At 34.8% G+C, this 10,615-nt stretch overlaps 2 non-coding genes across 2 annotated transcripts; both read right to left on the bottom strand.

The window, feature by feature from the left end:
• Positions 1–4,936: 4,936 nt before the first annotated feature.
• On the bottom strand, positions 4,937–5,020 carry TRNAL-CAA. Its single transcript has one exon. It is a non-coding gene; the product is annotated as a tRNA-Leu (tRNA).
• A 235-nt stretch (positions 5,021–5,255) lies between these two features.
• TRNAG-GCC lies at positions 5,256–5,326 on the bottom strand. The gene has a single exon. It is a non-coding gene; the product is annotated as a tRNA-Gly (tRNA).
• Between the last annotated feature and the right edge of the window lie 5,289 nt (positions 5,327–10,615).

Raw genomic sequence — 10,615 nt, 5'->3', positions numbered from 1 at the left:
GGTTGGTTACATCTCTCATTCATATCTTCTTCTTCTTCTTCTTATATACAACGTCACAAATCTTTTGGCCAAAAATATGGTGATATATAGGGGACCCTTACCAAATTTATGCCCATCTCACAACAGCTAAAAATATTTCACAAAATCCATCTTTTCCATAAACTCGCAACGGCTCTTTTCTCTCCCCCATCTTTTTATATTTCTCTTTTCCATTTAAAGAAAGGGGAATTGGCTTTCTTGACAACTCCTAGAGCCCGTTTGGCTTAGCTGATTTAGAGTAGCTGATAAGCATTAGGTGCTGAAAAGCACTTTTAAGTGTTGAAGTTGATTTAAAAAATAAGCAGTTACGTGTTTGGATAAAAGTGCTGAAATTAATAATAAGCAGCTGAAGAACTGGGTATACGAAGAGTTTTGTTCTAAAAAGAAGTATTTTAGGGATAGAATAGTAAATATTTTGGTCAAACCTAAAGTGCTTATAAGCTGAAATTTGATAAGTTGGGGGAGACCAACTTAGAGCTCGTTTGGCTTAGCTGATTTAGAGTAGCTGATAAGCATTAGGTGCTGAAAAGCACTTTTAAGTGCTGAAGCTGATTTAAAAAATAAGCAATTACGTGTTTGGATAAAAGTGCTGAAATTAATAATAAGCAGCTGAAGAACTGGGTATACGAAGAGTTTTGTTCTAAAAAGAAGTATTTTAGGGATAGAATAGTAAATATTTTGGTCAAACCTAAAGTGCTTATAAGCTGAAATTTGATAAGTTGGGGGAGACCAGCTTATGACTTTTGGCTTATTTTTGGCTTATAAGCAGTTTTAATTTTACCAAACGCGTAGATAAGCCAAAAAGTGCTTATAAGCCAGTTTGACCAGCTTATAAGTTTAGCCAAACACCCTCTTATGGCTTTTGGCTTATTTTGGCTTATAAGCACTTAACTTATAAACATTTTTAATTTTACCAAACGCGTAGATAAGCCAAAAAGTGCTTATAAGCCAGTTTGACCAGCTTATAAGCTTAGCCAAACACCATCCTATTCACCTAATAGTTTAATGCTCTTTCGTACCTTTACTATATGCTATGGAAACAGCCTCTTGCGGAAATACAGGGTAATTAAGGCTACGTACGATAAGCCCTTGTGATCCGGTCTTTCCTCGGGCCCCGCGCATAGCGGGAGCTTAGTGCACCGGGCTACCCTTTTACCATATGCTATGGTTAACAATTAATAAATTTGGCTGGACCCAATATTTTCTTGAATTCAACTTAGCCTCTATGTTGTGCAATGGAAGTTCTCTCGCAGGAACCAATGCTATATTCACATACCACAAATTAAACCTTAATGTAGATAAGAAAATATTATAAGGAATGTTAGATTCGCAGCGATATCTATTATTTTAGTTGAGTAGGACTATCATTTATCACGAGTCTACTTATAATGAAATTCGATTTTGTTTCCTACGATTATTATAATACTTTGTAAGTTGGTCGAAGCAAATGCCAACACCAACATATGTTAATTTTACTTGGACTCTAAGTAACAAAATATACCTTTTACGTCTTCGTACATTAACATGTGTATGATATTTTAAATGTTATGGGATATTGAGGGGCATAAAGTTTGTTAATAGTTTAAAGATATTTTTGTCACATAACATTTAGCATAAATTATTCGTGTTTTTATAATAATATAGATTTTAAGTTTCTGGAGTTTTGTACTTGAATTCACAAGTATTAATTTACTCCATTTGGTATATATATATTTGTAAGTATTTGAACGTTATGCTAGTTCTGAATTTATTTCATTCTTGCAAGCATTTTTATACCAATTTGCTATGTTTTCAATTTAAAATTTTCTTTACAAGTTAAAACTTTTTTAGCCTAATGACAATTTGAAATCAGCTTTCGCAAACATTTTCGACCTATTTGGTATTTTACAATAGTTTCGACCAACATTATGATCCATTTTGGCATTATTTTAAACTTTTTACTTTGCAAATTGGCCTCATTTATAATCTGGATTTTTTTAAATAAAAATATTAGGTTCTATTTTTTTATCAACTATTTCAGCTCTTGAATACTAGATGTCAGCTTTGAAAGTTTTCTATTCTTTTGGTCCCATAAATCATTCACCACTTAAAACCTTACCTTCTTTTATACCTTCTCATTGAATGGGGTGGCATTAAGTCATTAAGCTTAGTACATTTGAGGATCCTGTTTTACCACTTTAGTTAATTCATTACCTTAACTAATTGCTTAATTATTTCGGAGGTCAACATTAGGGCGGTCCAAAATCGAATCGAAACCGTTAAGCGAATCGAACCGATGGCTTGTTGGCTTATTGGTATCGGATTATCGGAGTAACGGATGGTGAACGAATTGAGATTTTATAATTAACGGCTTAACGTTTTGGGGGCGGATTACTCAATTTTCTTATCGGGTAAACTGTTAACCCGTTAAGAATTTTATATTTATACTTTTACCCCTATGTATATAAAGTACTATTAAAACCTAAATGGCTAAATCTCTAATTTCTAATTCTCAATAGAACTGTCGTCTAACTATAGCTAATGGCATTGGCAGTCTTCTTTGGCTTCTAATCAGGAAAAGCTACTACAACTATCAGAGACAGCTTGAACTATCCATTTGGCCGTTTGGTATTGATTGTTCAAAAAAATTCTATTTGGTTTAGCCGATAAACCGCCCGATAACCGCCCGATAATTATCAATCCGATACCAATCCGCCCGTTTCTTATTTGATGGCTAGCGGATTACTACATTTATAATTCGATAACCCATAAGCCGAACCGTTAAGCCTAATTATCCGCCCGATAAGCACCCTTAGTCAACATAAGCGCCTGCTTGCCTTATGTATTACTTGTTTAGGTCGCACTGTGCTCCCTTTATGTGACGTTAGTAAGAATATAAATAGAAACCTGAGATTTTCCTCAAGTCTAGAACCATCTCTTTAGAATAGTGTCCAAAGCGTCCAGGACTATAGGAAGGAATGAGTCGTTTTGAACTAAGATGCAATTTAGAATTAATTAGACAACTTTAAAATAGTAATGAGGGTAGCGGACATGATACACAAATTGCCTGAATAGTCATTGCACTTTTGGCTATAAAAGTCTTAGCATACTTTGCACGGGAGTTGATCAATCAGGCTTAAAATTTAGGTTCCCCTTTATGTAATTAAGTAGCTTTTTTATTATTTACAATTATTAAATTTTTCCATGACTAGTTTTAATTAATTGTTTTGATTTGATGTATGTACTTGACCGCTTAGGATTAATTCACAACTTAGCAACCTACAACCAATAATCCCACATGGTTTAAAATTCAGCCGGGAACCACATTTGTGGACCTCGATGAGTGCCTAACACCTTCTCTTCAAGGTAATTTGAACCCTTACTCGATCTTTGAGGACGCAAACTAGTTAAGCCGGAGTTATTTATATATAGGTGCCCTAACGCATCTTAAAATCATAATGTGATGACTCTTCTCTTTTAATATCCATTTAAAAGAGTTGTCACCGACTAAAATCATAAGGAAAAATTCGGCAACCTAAAAATGAAAAACAAGACAAATTTCATGTATAAAGTAAAAATCACATGGTTGGTTACATAATAAAGGAAAAACCATACACATGTGTCAGATAACCCATAAGCCGAACCGTTAAGCCTAATTATCCGCCCGATAAGCACACCTAGTCAACATAAGCGCCTGCTTGCCTTATGTATTACTTGTTTAGGTCGCAATGTACTCCCTTTTATGTGACGTTAGTAAGAATATAAATAGAAACCTGAGATTTTCCTCAAGTCAAGAACCATCCCTTTAAAATAGTGTCCAAAGCATCCAGGACTATAGGAAGGAATGAGTCGTTTTGAGTTAAGATGCAATTTAGAATTAATTAGTGCGCTCTTAGGTTAACAACTTTAAAATAGTATTGAGGGTAGCGGACATGATACAGAAATTGCCCGAATAGCCATTGCACTTTTGGCTATAAAAAGCCTTAGCATACTTTGCACGGGAGTTGATCAATCAGGCTTAAAATTTAGGTTCCCTTTTATGTAATTAAGTAGCTTTTTTTTATTATTTACAATTATTACATTTTTCCATGACTAGTTTTAATTAATTATTTTTAATTGATGTATGTACTTGACCGCTTAGGACTAATTCACAACTTAGCAACCTACAACCAATAATCCCACATAGTTTAAAATTCAGCCGGGAACCACATTTGTGGACCTCGATGAGTACCTAACACCTTCTCTTCAAGGTAATTTGAACCCTTACTCGACCTTTGAGGACGCACACTAGTTAAGCCGGAGTTATTTATATATAGGTGCCATAACGCATCTTAAAATCGTAATGTGACGACTCTTCTCTTTTAATATCCATTTAAAAGAGTTCTCTTTTAACATTTTTCCATGACTAGTTTTAATTAATTGTTTTTAATTGATGTATGTACTTGACTGCTTAGGATTAATTCACAACTTTGCAACCTACAACGAATAATCCCACATAGTTTAAAATTCAGCCGGGAACCACATTTGTGGACTTCGATGAGTGCCTAACACCTTCTCTTCAAGGTAATTTGAACCCTTACTCGATCTTTGAGGACGCAAACTAGTTAAGCCAGAGTTATTTATATATAGGTGCCCTAACGCATCTTAAAATCGTAATGTGACGACTCTTCTCTTTTAATATCCATTTAAAAGAGTTGTCACGTGTCAAAACACACTTTCGTGAGAAAATGGGGCGTGACATAAGACATGCATGAAAAAGATTAATTAATAACAATAAACAAATACCGAAAATCATTCACCGACTAAAATCATAAGGAAAAATTCGGCAACCTAAAAATGAAAAACAAGACAAATTTCATGTATAAAGTAAATATCACATGGTTGGTTACATAATAAAGGAAAAAGACCATACAAACGTTGTCAGAAGTGGGATTTGAACCCACGCCCTCTTACGAAGACCAGAACTTGAGTCTGGCGCCTTAGACCACTCGGCCATCCTGACTTATGTGTTGTTCTCGTTTATTAGTGAGAAATGAATTAATAGTACAATATTATAAACATTTTGACCTCAAACAGAATATACAAAGCTACATTATGAAGGGTGCTTATATATTTTGGCAACTAAGTGTTGATATTGTGATATACATATTAGGGCTATCGGCTATGGTCCCTTTGGAAGCTGCATTAAACATTCACAGACGAAAAATCTTATTTTTTTAATTAAAAGGAAAAAGGTATGCACCAGCCGGGAATCGAACCCGGGTCTGTACCGTGGCAGGGTACTATTCTACCACTAGACCACTGGTGCTTGATGCTCATCTATGTATTCAGTTACTTAAAAAATATATAAGCTATAATGCCCAGATATGAAGCTTTCTTGTTCGGAAAAACTGCAGGCAGAGACGAAGCCAGTGACGGAGCTAGAATTTGAAGTGTATGGGTTCTAAATAATAAGTGACAACGGTGATCAGCATCTGAGGCTTGAGGCAAAACAACTGAACCCAAACTTTTTCTATTTGGTTTTTGTTTTAATCTTTTAGAGGAGCTTTTGTTTATAACAAGGAAAAGCGTAATTCTGATTCGCAAGGAAACCATAGGCTCCTTTGTTTTGAGCTTTGTCGTTTCCTTCTATTTTATATAACTAGTTTTAGGATACGCGCGATGCGTGTGTACCTTGTACGATGCATATAAAATTATAAAAAAATATAAGCCCTTAAAAATAAAATTTTTAAAATATAAGCTCTTGAAAATGACAAACATTGAGCCTATTTAGTAAAAAAAAAGTAGAGGCTAAGCATGAAATAACCAAGATGATTTTGAAAGTTTAGTGTTCTTTTATATTAGTTTCGTATCAAAATAATCGTCTAGATACCATGTATTCTAGACAAGTCAACTACATAAAGAAAAAAATTAGCGATGAAAAAATTATGCAGTTAAATAATAAAAAATTATCGCTAATCCTACTTAGTGACAAAATTAGTGACCGATCAATAAAAAAAATTGATCAGCTACAAGATGAATTTCGTAATTAATTTCTGTTTTTAAAGTTAAATCATGCAATAAAATTTCTTAGTAATAGTGTTAGTTTCTTTTTTAACACGGATTTTTATTGAGGTAATTTAGGTATTTTTGTAAATTAAATTACGGTAATTAATTTTTTTTATCACAATTATTACCTTTTTCCAAAAATAATTACTCTTCCCTAAAACCTAATGCCATAGAAAATTTTAAGAATAGAAATAAACGAATTTAACAACCAAACTTCTAAAAAATATTTTTATTTAAATTTTAGAAACAACAAATAAATCATATGAAAGGGAAGTAAAGAGGCAAAATTGGTCCTTATGATTAAACAAGAACAAAAATCGTGAAGTTTCCTTGCTGGAAACTAACGAAAAAATTTCCTCCTACTTTTTTGGATTGCTTTATTCTCTTAATATTTTGTATCCTTATTAGGAGAAGAAAATCAAACACGAAATTACTTTAAAAAATTAGTTGATTTAGAACTCCTAAATATTAGGAAAGCTTTTTGATTTTACAATTTTATCCAATATAAAATATATTTTTAAAGGGTAAAAAAACGAACGACATTTCGCTAAGGCCTTCGTGCTTTTCATATAGTACTAGTTTCTGTTAGTATACTGTACTTGTAATATAATTCTGGAAATATAAATGAATATAAACAGAAATGAACATAAACAGAAATGACAGAAAACCAATTCGAGCCCACTGAATTCACAGTGTTTCCTTAAGGAATTTAATCCTCTTCTAGTACCCAAGGTTATGGATTATTTCCTCCCAGGATAGAACGAATTACACACTGGTGTAGTGGTACTTCAAACCTCAGTGTTTCAGCGAACACAAAGTTCGGTAGCAAATCACACTTACTTTTGCTCTGTTTGATGCTAAAAGTATGCAGAAGAAGGAGAGAAAACTCAGAAAATCGTAGTGAAATTCTGAGCAGAATAGTGTTGTATTTATAGCCAAAGTTGGGCTGAAATCTGAAGAGGTGCAACTCTTCAGAATGGCTGTTTATGCAAAACGGCCACAGCATAAATGCCATTACATAAATGGCCATTTACTCAACAATAAAGAGGTAAAATAAAGAGGAAAAATTGAAAGGGTAGTTAATTTTTTGTTACCAAAACAGAAAAACGGATTGGATTTAATATTAATATTCTGTTATTAAAACAAATATTTAATAACATTTCTATTAATATTTTACTATTAACAAATAAATTTGGTCCAAAAAGTTAATCGATCATTTGACCAAATCCGAGCCGAAGCCGAAGCCGAAGCCGAAGCGGAAGCCGAGTCGAGCCGAGCCGAGCGAGCGACGACGACGACGGCGCGAAGCTTGCCTTCTTTTCAACTCTTTAAGAGCTAGAAGAAGAGCAATTGCTTATATACCCATAAAAACCTCTTCCTCTTCCAATATGGGACAATGTCCATTTACCAAGGGGGAAAAACTTAAAATTTCACTCAAAAATTTCATTTCCCTCCATTTCCCATTCACCCTCTTTTATGTATTTAATATATATTAAATACAGAAACCCAACAATCCCCCACATGAATGGGGAATGGCTATATCAAGGAAGTATGCATGAATAACTGTGTGATTCGCAAGCAAGAATTAATTGCATCTCGATAAGTAGGTTTCCCTTTGAACTTTCCGTAGTGAACTTATGTCGGATATACTCGATCAATCGGTAGATTTGATATCTTTGAACCGTCGAACTTTGGTGTATACCTAGACAACCACAAGTCACACAACCAACCCTTAACCCTCTTTGGTTCTCATTGTTGTGTTCATTTCAGCCATGAACACCGCCTGGTTTCATAAGTGCGTAGAGAATTGGCTTACAAAGTTCTCCTTGAAGCGGCTAACACTTCACACTTACATAGGTGATTCCTAAACGTGTCATCCCGTAGATACACTATTTGATATACCCCGTATCAAATTTAGAAATCATTAAAAAGCCTTAATGTTTTATCCTTGGTACTGAACATTGTCTCATCACGAGAATGAACCAAAAGTTTAGTTGACAATGTTGAACCGTCATTAATGACTTTGTTTGATCTCCTTGAACCTAGATCTTGGGATCTCCAGTCTTCTAGGTAGAGTTACCGCCACTATGACTTGTTCTCGGCCACAGTCCCATTCCCCTTGATGACTTCTCAACTACCTCTCTAGTTATGCCTTTTGTAAGTGGATCCGACACATTATCACTTGACTTTACATAGTCAATCGTGATAATTCCTCTAGAGAGTAATTGTCTAACGGTTTTATGTCTTCGTCGTATATGACGAGATTTACTCTTATACATAACGCTCCCAGCCCTTCCAATTGCCGCTTGACTATCACAATGTATGCATATTGGTGCCAACGGTTTCGGCCAAAATGGAATATCTTCCAAGAAATTCCGGAGCCATTCAGCTTCTTCGCCGGCTTTATCCAAGGCTATGAAACTCAACCTCCATTGTAGAGCGGGCAATACAAGTTTGTTTGGACGACTTCCAAAATACCGCTCCTCCACCATTAGTGAATACATATCCACTTGTGGACTTGGAATCAGTTGATCCGGTGATCCAATTTGCATCACAGTATCCCTCAATGACCGCAGGATATTTACTTTAGTGCAAAGCAAAGTCCTGGGTATGTACTAAATACCCTAAAACTCGTTTCATGGCCATCCAATGAGATTGACCTGGATTGCTCGTATATCGACTCAATTTACTTATAGCACAAGCTATATCTGTTCGTGTACAATTCATGATGCACATTAAGCAACCCAACACACGAGCATAATCCAATTGTGATATGCTTTGGCCTTTGTTCTTTGCTAATGCAAGATTCACGTCAATTGGAGTCTTTGCAACTTTAAAGCCCAAGTGCTTGAATTTTTCAAGTACTGTCTTAATATAATGAGATTGTGACAACGCCAGACCTTGAGAAGTCTTATGGATCTTAATTCCCAGAATTAAATTAGCAACTCCCAAGTCTTTCATATCAAACTTGCTAGTTAGCATACGCTTAGTAGCATTTATGTTGATAATGTCATTACTCATTATGAGCATATCATCCACATATAAGCAAACAATGACTATGTGATTTGGAACATTTTTAATGTACACACATTTATCACATTCATTTATCTTAAATCCATTTGACAACATTGTTTGGTCAAATTTCGCATGCCATTGTTTGGGTGCTTGTTTTAGTCCGTAAAGGGACTTAACAAGTCTACAGACCTTCTTTTCTTTACCTGGAACCACAAACCCTTCAGGTTGTTCCTTGTAGATTTCTTCCTCCAACTCTCCATTTAAGAAGGCCGTCTTAACATCCATTTGATGAATTTCAAGACCATAAACTGCAGCTAACGCTACTAACGTTCGTATGAACGTAATTCTTGTAACTGGAGAGTATGTATCAAAATAGACAAGACCTTCTCGTTGTCTATACCCTTTGACCACAAGTCTTGCCTTATATTTGTCAATAGTTCCATCATATTTCATTTTCCTCTTAAAGATCCATTTAGAACACACCGGTTTATTTCCAGGAGGAAGATCAACCAATTCCCATGTATGGTTGTTCAATATGGATTCTATTTCACTATTGACTGCCTCTTTCCATAACAATGATTCCGAAGAAGACACAGCTTCTTTAAATGTTTGAGGCTCATTTTCCAATAAGAAAGTCACAAAATCTGGTCCAAATGAAGTAGACGTTTTTCGACGTTTACTACGTCTTGGATCCTCCTGGTTAAGTGTACTTTCTTTTGTTTCTTCCCGAGGTCGTTTAGATCCTTCACCAAACGACTCACATTCCTTTTCATACGGATATATATTTTCAAAGAACTCAGCAGTATCTGATTCTATAACCGTATTATTATAAATGTCGGGATTTTCTGATTTATGAACCAGAAATCGATATGCTTTACTATTAGTCGCATATCCTATGAAAACACAATCAACGGTTTTTGGTCTTATTTTTACCCTTTTGGGTTTAAGAACTTGCACTTTTGCCAAACACCCCCACACTTTAAAATAATTCAAGTTGGGCTTCCTTCCTTTTCATTTTTCATATGGAATAGATTCTGTTTTTCTATGGGGTACTCGATTTAGTATTCGGCTAGCCGTAAGAACGGCTTCCCCCCACAAGTTATGTGGCAAACCAGAACTTATCAATAATGCGTTCATCATCTCCTTTAATGAACGATTCTTTCTTTCTGCAATCCCATTGGATTGGGGCGTGTAAGGGGCCATTGTTTGATGAATAATTCCATATTCTAAACAGATTTGTTCAAAAGGAGATTCATATTCACCACCCCTATCACTTCTTATCATTTTGATTTTCTTGTTAAGTTGCGTTTCAACTTCATTTCTGTATTGCTTGAATGCGTCTATTGCTTCATTTTTACTATTAAGTAAGTATACATAGCAATATCAAGTACTATCGTCAATAAAAGTTATGAAATACTTCTTTCCTCCGCGAGATGGTATTGACTTCATGTCACGAATATCTGTGTGAATTAAGTCTAAAGGATTTGAATTCCTTTCAACCGACTTATAAGGATGTTTAACATACTTAGATTCC

Source organism: Nicotiana attenuata, unplaced genomic scaffold (assembly GCF_001879085.1).
Source record: "Nicotiana attenuata strain UT unplaced genomic scaffold, NIATTr2, whole genome shotgun sequence".
NCBI classification, from domain to species: Eukaryota; Viridiplantae; Streptophyta; class Magnoliopsida; order Solanales; family Solanaceae; genus Nicotiana; species Nicotiana attenuata.
The sequence above is the reverse complement of the archived record's forward strand: the minus strand, read 5'-3'. Positions and strand labels throughout refer to the sequence as shown.